The sequence below is a fragment of the Strongylocentrotus purpuratus genome, unplaced genomic scaffold (assembly GCF_000002235.5).
Source record: "Strongylocentrotus purpuratus isolate Spur 01 unplaced genomic scaffold, Spur_5.0 spur5_scaffold_5, whole genome shotgun sequence".
Taxonomy (NCBI): Eukaryota; Metazoa; Echinodermata; class Echinoidea; order Camarodonta; family Strongylocentrotidae; genus Strongylocentrotus; species Strongylocentrotus purpuratus.
Genome location: NW_022145611.1, coordinates 37,551,262 through 37,566,302, shown reverse-complemented (window position 1 = coordinate 37,566,302; position 15,041 = coordinate 37,551,262).

Here is a 15,041-nt window from a genome sequence, read left to right as displayed (position 1 = left end):
GGCTAACAGGCTCTCATTAACAGGCATTTTCAAGATAGCTAATTATTGTTCCATACATCAGGATAATTCCGATTTTTCATCGATATTCGTGGTCGATTTGTTTGATTAAACTCGAGATACGTTTATTGTTAGTTAACTCGTATGCCTTTTCCCATTTAATTAAGGTCGACTTCATTTTTCCCCTCCCAATCTTGGGTTCTTGTACTTTCTTTCTGAGAATGTTCAAAGCATTCTAAAACTTATTTTCCCCATTATGTAAGGTGACCTATTAATTTTCAGACAGCCTTCTAAAAGTTCCACTCACTCGTTCGGATCACCTCGCGAATTTCCGCACGAAGGATACTTACGCAACCAATTAAACAATGGTTTCCAACTGACCGGACGACCGGATTGGCCCATGTAATTTATGACCTGACTTTACGCCTCAATTCCCGCCAAAACTATTGCCCAAAATTGCATCTAAATTTGACCGATGCCCTTGACTGCAGGTGGTCTGCAATAGGGAAGAAAAACATGAAAGGACACTACTCTATGAAAAGTTACACAGATGTTGTACTTTTGTGAACCCATGACTCAATAAACCATCGTGAGAGGTGCTCATTGAGACCAAATGACCGTTGCGAAACTTCTCAATGTTATATCACAGAAGTGATTATCATTGTGTCTTTTAATGACTATACTTAACTCAACAATTACCTGTTGTGCCAGTATAGCCTTTGTAGTTCAAAATAATGGTCAGGTTTCAAGTGTCCGCCGCGGCAATGAATGTCCTATGATGGGCTACTAGTAGGCCTATATATTTTATTCAAAGTTCAGGCGGGAAACTTTATATGAACATTACAGAAAGACGTGGGCTTCCAACAGATATTTTGTTTAGCTCTTTCCATCCTCGCTAACAAAGTTATTTAGATACTCAACAACCAATACAGTGATTACCGCAAAGTTGGACAAATTTTTAGGGTGGGGTGACTGTCTCCTGGAGCACGGCGTACCTGAAATGTTGTCTCGTCCAGGGCATTGTGTTGGGTCATGTCCGATATTTGACCAATGAGAGATGACCTGAGGTCAAGATGGATGTCGGTATGTCTCAAGGTAGACTGTAACATGGCAAGCGCGTAGCCAGGATTTTATTTTAGGGGGGGCGGTAGTGAGCACGCGAAGCGTGCGAATCACTTAAAGAGCGCGCGAAGCGCGCTCCCTAGGGGGGTGGGTGCAGGGAGGGGGGAGTTTCCCCCCTCCCGCGCGAAGCGCGGAAGCTTTGAAAGAAGACGATTCGTTGTACCTTTCTCGACTCATAATCCTTGTCTGAATTCAGTCCCTCCCCTCTCTCGCGCGAAGCTTTGACGTTTCATTAAATTATTAGAGAAAGAAGACGATTCGTTGTACCTCTCTCGACTCTTAATCCTTATCTGTATTCAGTCCCTCCCCTCTCTCACGCGAAGCTTTGACGTTTCATTAAATTATTAGAGAAAGAAGACGATTCGTTGTACCTTTCTCGACTCTTAATCCTTGTCTGAATTCTGTTCCCCCCCCCCCCCCCCCCCCTCTCGCGCGAAGCTTTGACGTTTCATTAAATTATTAGAGAAAGAAGACGATTCGTTGTACCTTTCCCGACTCATATTTCAGTTTCCCCCTTCCCGCGCGAAGCGCGGAAGCTTTGACGATTCATTGTACCGTTCTCGATTCCTTTTCCCTTTTTCTTCCTACGTCCTCTTTCTTTTTTTTCTTCTCTTTCTCTCTCTTTTTTTTTTTTGGCCGGCGTTTTGGGGGGGCGACCGCCCCCACCGCCCCCCCCTGGCTACGCGCCTGTAACATGGTAGGTCAGTGAACTCACACAAAATATGTGTGAGTACTATGAATGTCACGTCTTACTGTGGCAGCGGTCACAATCATCTTTGAATGAGCAGGGGCGGATCCAGGATTCCCTTGCAATGGGCTCGGGAGGGGTGCAAGTCCGACACAATCTGACAAGCATGTTGGGTCTAAAACCGTCCCCGGAAATAGAGAGAGAGAGAGAGAGAGAGAGAGAGAGAGAGAGAGAGAGAGAGAGAGAGAGGGGACAGAGAGAGGGACAGACAGACAGACAGAGAGACATACAGACATACAGAGAGACAGAGAGTGAGACAGAGAGAGAGACAGAGAGAGAGGAGGAGAGAGAGGGGGGGGGGAGAAAGAGAATTAAGGAGTTTTACTGAACTGCTTCAATAATAGATACAAATTAATGTTACAAAGACAAGAGAGAAAGAGAGGGGAAGGAGCACATTAACCAGGGGCATATTTTTGTGTATAGTGGATTTTGCCGGTGTATTTTGCCGTAGCCACGTAAGCGCCCCTTGCCCCCTGGATCCGCTATCGAAAAGGCAGCATGATGATACTCTACCTCTGCATAGAGATTTTAATATAATATACAAACAGGTTACAACAGAAAGATTTCAAACATAGAACAGAAAGAAGGAAAAAATCTACTTAAATATAAGAAAGGCTAAGAAGGGGAAAAAGGATGCAGTTTTTCCATTTTATGCATGTCTTTCATATTTAATGGTCCTGTTCACTGTAAGTAGGGGTTACCTTTTTTTTGCATAATTGAAAATGGCGCTCAAAACTTATGTAATCGTTACTCAAATATGCTACTTGGCATTACCTTTATAATTATCTGGGTTATCGATTAACATTTTCCTTGAAACGTTGTTAGGACTATCATTCATCACAATAAAAATGCACTTTTCCAGACCCAATTCCGACAAAAAAATCAGATCATTGTCTTTCCGCACATGCCATACATTAAGAGATCACATTGAAGATGATGACCAGATGTAATTGTACAAAGGCACTTTTCGAATGGTCAAGGCTAGGCTTTAGTCAGCTTACTATACAGTCAAATGTCCCTTTGTCCTCTTTGTGGTCACTTTACGAGTAATTGGTTTGTAAGGATTTTTTTTTGCGTAACTTAGTTAAGTAAATCATTTGCAATGATAAACATTTTGCCGACTTCGATTGCTGTTTAATTATTATACATTGTTTTGTTTATTGTCTTGTGTTTGTACTGTGCTCATAAGATTACTCAAATCATTTTGCTGTTCGGCCTCTGAAACTTAAGAAAAAGTTTGATCAAACCAAACATTAATCTAAAAAAACTTAGTCACTAACATGCTTATGGAAGCCATAGTTTCTGAATTTAAAAGAATTCGTGTCACTGTCTGTTTTTCAAATATTTTAGGCGTAGCTAACCCTTCTGGATAATAATGTTAAGGCATTTATTTTTAGATAAATCTATCACAGGAATTATGTGGCGGATCGTGAGGGAGTTATTATTATATTTTAAACAAATAATTAGTTTTTTTTAAATTTGTTTTCTTTGTTTAAAATCCGTTAGTGCGTTTGGTAGATACTTAAAGTTTATTTAGATAAAGGCCTATATTCTAACACACGAAACGATAGTACTTCGCCAAAACTAAAGCATTAAAGAAAGAGATTTTTTGTACAATCCAACATTTAAAAAAAAAAACTCAAATCTGTTGAGTAGTAGGCCTACATTAAAAAATTGTATCTTTTATTTCCAACTGGACTCAATAAAGTCATTTCTGTTGCACTAATTAGTTATTAGAGCCCTCTGTCCCCAAACATACCCCTTTAACATGCTAATGTATTTATTTATGTATACACAATTCCCCTGTCCCAGCAAAATAAACCGATCTTTTTTAATTTAAATAAATGCTTTTTATTATCGAGGTTCATCTAGATTAAAAAACAAATACTTTTTGTCATAATCTTTTTTGAAAAAGAAATCTAAGCCGTATAATTATGAGAAGTGAAAGACTGGGCAAAGGCGTGGGGGGTGTGAATTAAATACCTGAGTTATTATCTTTCTTAAAGTTTCTGGTCATCGTGACTATCATTGACTGTATGAAAAAGCGGGTCAAGAGGAAACATTTATCAGCCTCGATGTTGACCGCATTGTGGTTATATCATCCTCTCTCTTTCTCTCTCTTTCTCTCAATCGTTCTTTGTTAGTTATTGCTTTCTCTCTTGCTTTCTCTCTTCCTCTCTCTCTCTCTTTCTCTCTCTCTCTTATTCATTCTTTGTTAGTTATTGCTTTCTCTCTTGCATTCTCTCTTCCTCCCTCTCTCTCTTTCTTTATCTCTCGCTCTCTCTATCTATCTCCCTCTCTCTCTCTCTCTCTCTCTCTCTCTCTCTCCTTACTATATGTTCTGTCTTGTTTCTCGCTTCCTGCCTTCTTCTTCAGAAAATTATCTCGTTCTCGGACGCAACCAACGCAAAATGGTTTTTGAATTTACAGTATTTAATAACCATACAGCTATTACATGTCTAACGCCTTTTCTTGATTTTCTCGCTTATATTTTTTTTGATGGATCTTTTGTAAGTGCAGGTGCCTATTAAGGTCTCTTCATAATTACCCCTATTTGTCCGAAAAGATATAGTTCATCATGATTTTGTTAAAATAACTTTTAACATTTTTTCTGTTCTTCTCTTTTACTCTTTATCTTCTTTTCGTGTTGAAATTCCTCCTTCCGCTATAATATGGATTGTGTCATGTCACGTGGAGACTTAGTCATACTATAAATTTTAATGATGGGTCAAGTGTCCAGTTCAGTTTGATGACCATGGCCAAGATGTTCCGCAAGTTGAAGGTTAGAATGGCCTCTATATTTTATCCGTCTCAATCTTAGCGGTCAAGTCAAGGCCTTGGGTAATCCATTATGATAAAGTTATGCGATGTGGTTTACTTTATCAAGTCCGTAATTAAACAATTTCCATACCAGCGTCTTTGTTTTTCTGTTTTTCCCTCTCTGACTTTTTTATGAACTGGGCCACTAATCTTATAGGTCACCACTGGACATTGGCCAGTTGTTCAAGATTGACCTTAAAGTCAGACAATGACGAAATTTTGTCAATTTTGTGAATGAACATAAAGGGCTTGTTTACCAAATAAAGATTAGAGCGACAGAGCATAAATGAAAGAGAGAGAAAGGAGAGAGAGAGAGAGAGAGAGAGAGAGAGAGAGAGAAAGAGAGAGAGAGAGAGAGAGAGAGAATGTGTTTGTCACAAGAATTATATGGGGTCAATTTCGTAACTGAAGCAGTAACTGTAAACTGCAAGTGCACAAATTAATTTGCATTCTTCTTCATGCCATCCCTATAACAGTGATGTGAAAATACATTATGACATTATGAGATTTACGCCCTAATAATGAAAAATTTACATTAAAATACATAATTTTTATAACATAATTACATAAACACATAATTATACAAATTATTAACAACAATGTACTTCATTTAGTGCATCTTCTATTTTTTCCACCAGTTTAGATGCCAGTGATGACGTCAGTATAACTTCCGACCTGTTGCTACCCCAAATTTCAAGTAGTCACCAAATATACCATTGGAGAAATAAAAGACTGAAGATTGTATTCATACAAAATCGAAAGGAAAATGAGACAATATGAGTGGCGTAATAAGTATGAAGAAGTATGAGGGCGGAAAAAGTCTCTATATCCTTATTTTATACGTCATGCAAGGTTTAACTTTAGTACAAATTTATTTTTCACGATTTTTAAAAATCTGAGAACGGACTTCTAGATAGGTAATTTCAAATTTGAAAACCACGAGTGCGTTGCGCTCTCATAAAGGAATTTCATAAAGATATACAAGGAAGAGCGTCATCTACTGTTGATATTTCGCCATTGATTCCCCTTCGTCATCTCGGCTCCAGACACACCAGACGAGATTAGTTCAGACGACAGACTCGGCGGGGGAATTTGTACTCTAAGGTTTCGTGTGCGACGACTCGTTATGCAACATTATGCAACCTTGTGAAAAGAAGAAAATGAAGTACTAAAATAACGATAAAAGAAAATGAACTAATTTATGATCTAATTAATGTGCAATATCGACCTACATTATCAAAACTGCTATTTTGCTAATTCTTGCGTGCACTGCACAATGATACAGATTAAGGTAATAAATAATAAATAATATAAAAATATGGTCAAAAGAATCAGTTAGTATAATGAGGGCATACTATGACATCTAATTTTTAGAGATTAAAGCGGAGTATATCATCACATAAATATTTCCAAAGTCCCTGAAAAACCATGACAATCCCCCTATTTTCATTTCATAATGATGACATTGTGTCTTGAAATAAAGATTATTTATGCATACACACGAACACACGCTAGGAAGACTGAAAAGACAAGTTAATTTTTCTGTTTTTTTCTTCAGAGCAATTTTCTTTTAAACTTGGATTTTCGTCAAAGAAATTTTATTGGTTTAGATGTCGTACTGATACAACATATACGTTTTACATATCGAACACTAAGTCCTTATGCAAAAAAGTAACTATAGTTAGATAAAATATGGCATCATTTGCTAATCCCTTGCCACTGCCCCTTGGATGGGGTCTGGTGTGATACACATTCCAGTTGTTAAGGGGGGGGTGAATTTCCAAACCACTCTTTAAATCTGTTTTCTTTTTTTTTGCTCGTTAACCTTTCACATTTCCAGAACATTTTCTTTAAATTTCATGATGCTGTAACCCTCCTATTCTTTTTTCGGGGGGGGGGGGGGGGTTCGATATATGTTAACCAATAGGAAATAATTATTTGCAACAGCTGATTGACTTGGTTCATGATTTGACCCAATTATGTCCTATACAATTTTCTTTTCTATTTTCTCTAAATTTTAATCTACAAAACTGAGGGCAGGATCTCGATAAATGATTAGTCAGAACACTATTCATTTTAACTATGTAACAAGATGAGTGTGTTTACAGTTATACAGGCAATATACCAGCAGAAATTAGGACAAAACTAAGTATCACTCCCAGTGATAAATCTAGTCTAGAAAAGAAAACACCTTTATTAAATTACTGAAATGAATACAAAAAACTGAACAAATAAACACACACAATTCTGAGGAGAATTTAAGGTGATAACAAGGAAGACTCAATATTAGAGAACAGTTTGTTAAATCCTGAAACAGAATTGATCATATGCATATAATCTTTTATTTTCGCAGAAGATGTCATGGGGATGGGGAACATTTTTAAAATCGGCATAAATATTTTGATAGAACTACCACTCTCTTATTACTTTTTGATTAGTTGATCGGACAACAAAGAAAAATAACTAATAGGCAAATTTTAGATTTAAACCAATAGTCTAAGTTTTGTAATTATTTTCGACACAAAAAATTAACCGATTTGCAGATGCTTCGTTAAAAAATCAGTTTGTTAACACTAGAGTCGAAGCTGTGATAGATTTTTTTTAAAAGTTATAATAAAACCGTAAAATAAGTAAGAAATTAAAAAGGAATGAACAATATTAAGAGCTGAAGCGAAGTCGTATTATGTGTGGACGTCGTCTTCGACACGAAAAGGGGCTATAATAGTAAACCGATTTGAAGTAACGGTATTAGATATACCGCAAAAAGTGAAACATGAAAGGATAAAGGATAAATGAAATCAAAGGAGATCTGGTCTTTGATGATAGACTACCGACCATGGTCGCTGTGACTTTGGTATAGGTTTAAATTTCATTTGAAAAGCCCTTGGCCTTGTGCAACCGTGTATTTCACGTTTAGTGATGTAATTTTAGATAACATGAAGGGTTAGTATCAAGTTACCCTTGAACACAATCAAATGAACTTACATACAAGCATGGACCTAAAAGTGACTGTGAAGTACTGGTTTGTAATTACAGGATGGTAAAGTCTGCTGGTTGGCTGCTACAATCAGTTCACTAGCTGCTTTATTTCCCATTTCTTCATGATGTTTTTTCAGTAATTACTATAATATCCTTTTATATATTTTCATTAGAGAAAAACTAAACCTAATGTTGAGCGAGACTACTTTGTAACAAAGGATAATACATCAATTCATATCACATCCAGTGGCGGATCCAGGGGGGCACAGGGGGCACGTGCCCCCCGGCCCAAAAAAAGAAAAGGAGAAAAAGAAAAAAAGGGAAGAGAGAAAGAAGAAGAAAAGAGGAAAGAAAAGGGGAGAGGAGAAAAAGGAAGGGAAAGGGAAAGAAAGAGGAGAGAAAAGGCGGAAAAAGAAGAAATTAGGCGGAAAGACGGAGGAGAGAAAAGGGGGAAAAGGAGAATAATGAGAAGGGAACAGAAAGAAAGGGGGATGATATTATAAGAAGGTTTTTTTCTACCGGGTAAGGGGCGGGGGGGGGATGCAATTTTAAGTCGAACATGACTAATACCAAAGATTTTATCTCCTTTATAACTTCTAACTTATAACTTATAACTTAGTCTCGAATTAATTTTCCTATATACCTATTCTAAGTGCTCTTTCAGCATGCAGATTGTCCCCGCCATTAATCCTGCCACAGTTGCTGGTTTCATTGTCATATTATTTTCTGTCATCCCTGTGGCCGCGAAGTTTCTATCCGTTTCGCCTACATGTAATGCTTATTGCTTCCAGTTTGCAAAAGATCCCAGTGGCGGATCTGTGGGGGGGGGGGGGGGGGATAGGGGAGGGGTTAGGGGGTTTACCCCCCCCCCCCCTTGGGCTGCCAAGTGAAAATGTGATGTGAATAGAAAAACGCCATCATGTGTCCAGACCCACACAGTATCCGCATCGTCATTGGGTATAGAACCCACCTTAAACTGTTACTTAAGTGATTTAAAAAGACGTTATCATGAACTGCTTTTTATGGTCTCCATTGTGTTAGTAGGCCTATATAGATGCCAGGAAAACATCACTAACGGGGATTCAAAATAGCACCCCAAAAAAATCGCCTCGCCGCTACGCGGCTCGTGGACAATGCTCTGCATCGTCTTTGGGTCGACCCCCCCTTAAACTGTTACTTGATTTAAAAAGACTTAATTATCATGCACTGCTTTTTATGGTCTCCATTGTGTCAGTAGATGCCAGGAAAACATCACTTACGGGGGTTCAAAATAGCCCACCCCCTCCCCCCAACAACAAAAAATCGCCTCGCTGCTACGCGGCTCGGACTGCATCGTCATTGAGTCGAACCCCCCTCAAACTGTTACTTGATTTAAAAAGACGTTATCATGCACTGCTTTTTATGGTCTCCATGTGTTAGTAGGCCTATATAGATTCCAGGAAAACATCACTTACGGGGGTTCAAAATAGCACCCCAAAAAATCGCTTCGCGGCTCGTGGACGATGCTCCGTGTCGTCATTGGGTCAACCCCCCCCCCCCCCCCCCCCTTAGCAAAAAGCCAGATCCCATCATCCGCCCCTGGATCCCTATTCTTATGAGGGGGTAGGAGAAAGCAATTTTACGTCATTATTACTCCAGGAAGTGACTGAAAATGCACCTAATGTGGTTCTAAAACTGCAAATGCTTCCTACTCAGGGAGGGGGTTCTGACCCCCTCCCAGACCCACCCTCGCTTGGTCTCTCCGCTCCCTCGCCGCTGACGCCTCGCTCCATCGTTTTTCATATATTACACCCCATGCGATTTTGTGCCCCCCGGTAAGAAATTCCTGGATCCGCCACTGACAGCACTATATAGCTCAAAATAAAACAAGAGAGCTTTTTATAGTGTCTATGAATAGTTCATTCTAAATTGCATCACGATCCTTACACCATGATTATATTAAGCTACGTGGAACTATTATTCTTGCAGGTATATAGTATTTCGATACTCCGAGATCTAGATCGATCAACACCACCATCTCATTTTGATTTTCAATTCTCTATCTGCAGGGGTAGTACTCTTACTGGTACTAGTATTATTTTATGAACAAAGCAGTGTTTGATCAATGAAAATTGTTTTTAAAAAGGCTAATTTTGTATATATTTTGAATATCTTTCTTCTGTAAAAGAAAATTTACGAATTTATTTTTTGACTTGTTGCTGATTTAACTTTTTGTATTCACTTTGTTTTGAATTGTACTTCTTCTGTTTGGAAAAATAAAACATTTCATTACAAAAAAAGATAGCATTTGTGACCATCATATTTTGACTCCTGGTTGCCCCCTCCCCTTAACTCCCAACACCCCTTACGCCCATTGCACGTTTACCACCAGGCATTTAACATTGGATTAAAACCATGTAAATGACAGGTGTCCCGATCAGGGCAACTTGAACTGATCGCAAGGTAATTGTACTCTGAAAAATTGAGTTTGATATGAAAAACGTTACGACTTGGATTTTTTTTTTAAGGTGGCCCTAACTCAGACTCAGAATGCTGTAGGCACATTTTGAAAGGCATCAAAGGCTTTTCTTGAATTCAATTCCGAGAATTCGACCTTGTTGGCCGGCAATTAATATCAAGTCGGTTGAAGGCGTATTGCTGGCGTGTTGCTGGTCACTAATAATAGTAATACTGTCAGGCTATACCCGCTAATGACCATGATAAATCAAAATGCGCGTTATTGACGTGGTATAGTTTTAAAGGTATTACAAAGTTTTGGTATGGGGTCATGAATTTGGTTCAAATTAACATATTGGAAGCATATGCGTTCCTACAATATTCATTGATCGTTGTCCCGGTTGAAATCGAGTCTAAAGTTATGAAATTATAAATAATAAACTCTTTATGTTGTATAGCTCCCTCTCAAGGTCAAGATATTAATTTAGCTATGAAACAATGTTTCTTGACTAAAATCGACCGATTAGCTATTGCCGTTTGGAAATTATATATCACAACTACATATTCTGAGATTTTCATGGTCGCAGCTACCACTGTACGGCCGTAGGCGCTATTTGAAATTTATCAAAATTTACCGGGAGCACCGGTAAATTTTTATATTCAATTTTTCTCGAAAACAGAAGTGTTTTAGGGGTTAATTTTTTTAGTATTTATAATAAATCCACAGGGGCATCCAAATATATCAAAATTGTAAAGATTCACTATCCACCCAATTTTCAAAATTTCCCAAAACTTTGTATTACCTTTAAGCGACGGGACTGTGGAAAATATCGCATGGCCCGACTTGAAAAAAAGGACCGAAGAAGCGGGATGAGGGGGGGGGGGGGGGTGTTCATTTATGCACATAATTATTTAAATTTTCTGATAACTTTGTAAATCATTCCGTTTATCGTAGTGGATAGGAATCGCCGTTGTATTGATGTGGTTTCTAACTGTTTGACTATCATAATTAAAGAGAGAACAAGGAGAAAGAAACAAGAAATAAAGACAGACGGAAAGATACATACAGAGAGAGGGGTAGGGAGAGACAGAGAGGGGAGGAAAAACAAAGAGAGAGCGAGAGAGAGAGAGAAAGAGAGAGAGAGAGAGAGAGAAAGAGAGAGAGAGAGAAGCCGAAAGAGAGTGAGAGAGAGTGAGAGAGTACGATAATGGGTTGTACTAGGTGTGCCTGGGGTCAAGTTGTAAGAGATTTATTCCCTTTAGGGAAGTGAAAACCACGACTGTGCACATATCTAACGGTCAAGGTTGTCATACTGGACATTTCTGCCAGGAATGGCATGTGTCCGGTGAGGCAACATGGACTGGTCAGTCGCCGGTTTGATGAGGTCATTTCAGGTTATGATGACGCATGGCTATCGTGATTGACCGTTTACAATGTCCACAAATGATTTACGATCGACAAGTATGCCCGGTCACCGGACAATGCAGAAAATTAGATAAAATTGACGTCCGAAAACTCTTGATGAACAATTATATTTCTTTTGCATTACTACCAGAAATGAAAAAGAAGAAGAAGAAGATAATATAGGCTTCTGTTAGACTTATATTATCTTTATTTAGGCTTACAATGCTCATAAATAACATAGCCCCCCCCCCCCCTATTAGTGGCTTAGCTATGACGACCAGGAAGGGGAAATGCCCCCCCCCCCCATCTCTTTTTAAAGGGGGAAATAGAAAATTAATTTGAAGAGACAAATAAAAGGGAATCAAACGAAGACGAAGAAGACCTCACCAACATCTTCCCCCAATCGCTGATACTCTAGAAAGTATCCTCACCTAATAAAGGGCTGAAGAGATCAACTTTTAAACAAGCTAGAATATCAAGTGTTGAGCTCCAGCATGTCAAAAGTCTTAATCTATTATTTTGAAAACGCTGTCATTCCTCGTTTTCTAAATGGTGATTACCGTTTTACTGTTTAGAGTCCTTGTTAAAGGTTCTAGGACATTTACCCCCTGGACAATCACGCCGGTCAATTACCAGCGGGAAAATACCCCCAGGACAAATGGACAACTACCCCCCCCCCCCCGGAGAATTACCAAAAGGACAATAATTCCTTAGAACAATAACTCCCTGGACAATCAAACACTAGGAAAATTATCCCCATTGTGACAAAATCCCCCAGACAATTATCCCCGGAAAATTACCCCCTTAGGACAATTACTATCCCTTAGGGCGATTATCATCTGAACTATACTATAATCATCCCTAGGACAATCGCAAAAAACACTCCCACACACGCACACACGTATTTATATATTATACACACATACTGGTATTGTAGATTATACAAGAAGAAATAATATTTTTTTACTTCAATACGACAACAAAATTATACACAACTTGAAGGAAAGTTTAAATTTTGGAATAGATTATGGATGAGGGTCCATTATACATACAAAGGCAATTACACGAGCATCTGATTAGGAAAATTACAGAGGATGCATAAATAATGAGATATTACTTTACTCGGTGAAAAATTGCGGGGGAGTGGTGAAGCCTCCATCGGATTGCATAAATAATTAGATTATCAGTCAATAAGGGTAATTATTTATCACCCAGGTCCGCGGTAGTTGTGACGATAGGTAGTCATCAATCCGGGGGATAAGGTATTATTGATAAGAGGGGAATTTTCTTGATGATAAGTGTCCGATGGCAAGTTTGCTATGTGGTTGTTATTTTAGGATGTAATTGTCCCGTGGGGGGGGGGGGGTATTTGTCCTAAGGGTGATTGTCCAGGAGAATTGTTCTAGGGGTTAATTTTTAAGAGGATGGGGGGGGGGGTAATTTTCATCGGGCGTGATTTTCTTTGGGGGTACTTGTCATAAGGGGTATTTGTCTTGAGGGGATATTCATCCTATATACTATGAAGTAATTGTCCTCGGGGGTAATTGTTCCCCTGGTAATTGCACAGGGTGATTTTCCAGGGGGTAATTGTTCTGATAATGTTTGTTAAATAGCATATCACTCATGTGGTAAGCCCGGAGCCCTCCCCAAGGGTGCCAGTGCCCCCTCAATTGTTGGTCCCACTGCCCCCTCCCCCATGTTACTATAATTATCTTCCTGAGGAAACTCGTTATGCCATCAGAAACAATACTGAGTATTCAATAGTTATCAGAAGAGTTATCGGCAAATTATTGAGTAAATCCTAAGGATTTGATAGGAATAGAGAACTAGCATAATTATTGAATTTATGATAATTACTCGTTATATACTCATTTAGTCTATTCTTATATTCACGTAAAAAGTTAGAATCATTAATTAATTTAAGCCTATCATTAAAGAGAGAGAGAGAGAGATAGATAGAGAAAGAAAGAGAGAGAGAGAGAGAGAGAGAGAGATTAAAAAAGTAAAATATACCTACAACATCATGTAATATATTGGCTTTAGCTTTTAAATACCCTCACAGCAACCCAAGCAGTACTTGTCGTTAAGTTTGACCTGTAAAAGAGGTAATATGATAATATCATGGCGAATTACAAGGGTATAAGATTATGATCTAGTGCAAAAACATTATCGTACCATTATGTCCTTCAGAAAGATTTGACCTGAGTTTTACTGCTTTAGCTTATGTAGTGGCGCCACATTTTAAAACACCAAACCGACTCCACTTTGACTCCACTTCAGTCCATCTTCAAAACGACCGATTCTTGACTATTCGGGATAAGGCTATTTCTTGTTCGTTCTGGTGTCAGTCTCGTAGGTGTGACTTATGTGTTACTCCACAGTGAATGCAATCCGTGTAATTGAAATGTGTATGCACACAGATACACAGACATAATTACATATTTATATAAATATATATATAATATATATGGGAACAGTTCTGCCCTAATTTAATCCAAGTTTGTACCGAGGATGCTAACCGAAGACTAACCGAAGACTAACGCACGACAGACTTTCAATGTTGTGTGAGCCTCTTACGAAATATCACATTCATGGGCCAGTCGTAGGACAGTCTAGCGACAGTCGTAAAGTTTTTTGACCAACAAAAGTTATTCTGGTATCCACAACAAGTCCTATTTATCATGCGATAGTCGTAAGATTGTCGCAAGACTAACGTAGGACAGACTCACAACAGCCACAAGACATAAATACCACACACAAAAAAAACCTGTCGAACAAAAAGGTTGCATGTCCAATTTTGCCTCACGATGCCAAGATGCTCAATATTTCGTGGTGCTGTCTTGCGATGACCCCCGATGACCCACGATTTGCCCAAATTTGCTGTCGTGTCGTGGCAAAATGTGTCGTGCATTGGTTTGTTGTGAGCAGGCCCTTTACCTGCAAGAATAATTGGAGTGAACTATATACCCCCGTGCAGGTGCCTTGCAGCTGCCGCACGATGTCTTATGGTTTCGTATTGCTGTGTACTACGCCATGCGGCTCCGCAAGTAGTCCGTGCGATGTTCGCAGGCAGCCCTTGCAAACAACTAAAACCAACGGCTGGCTGCACGTTTCACGGGCGCTCATAAAAAAAAGTAGCCATACGCAGAGGGAACTGGACATGTTGGAAAACTTTCTGCTGGCGCTTGAGTATTCTACGTGCCTTAAAAAAACGTTCAAATCCGTGCGTCTGACGCAAGGATTTTCTACGAAATCCGTGGTAGAGCAGACCTGGATTCGATTAACTATGGAAACAGTTTTGTTTACCCTTTCCAGTTATTTCCACAACAATGAATGCAGTTTAAATGTGTTTTAAATGTATATACATGTACCTGTTATACTGAAAGCAAACACTTTCAGATAATTATTCACTATATTGTTTCATTCATTTCTAGCACTGTTCAGGCATGCATGTATAGGATATACTATACAGAAAATACAAACAAACCAAAACGCTACATAGAAAATTGACATTATTTTTGAGGAAGAATAATA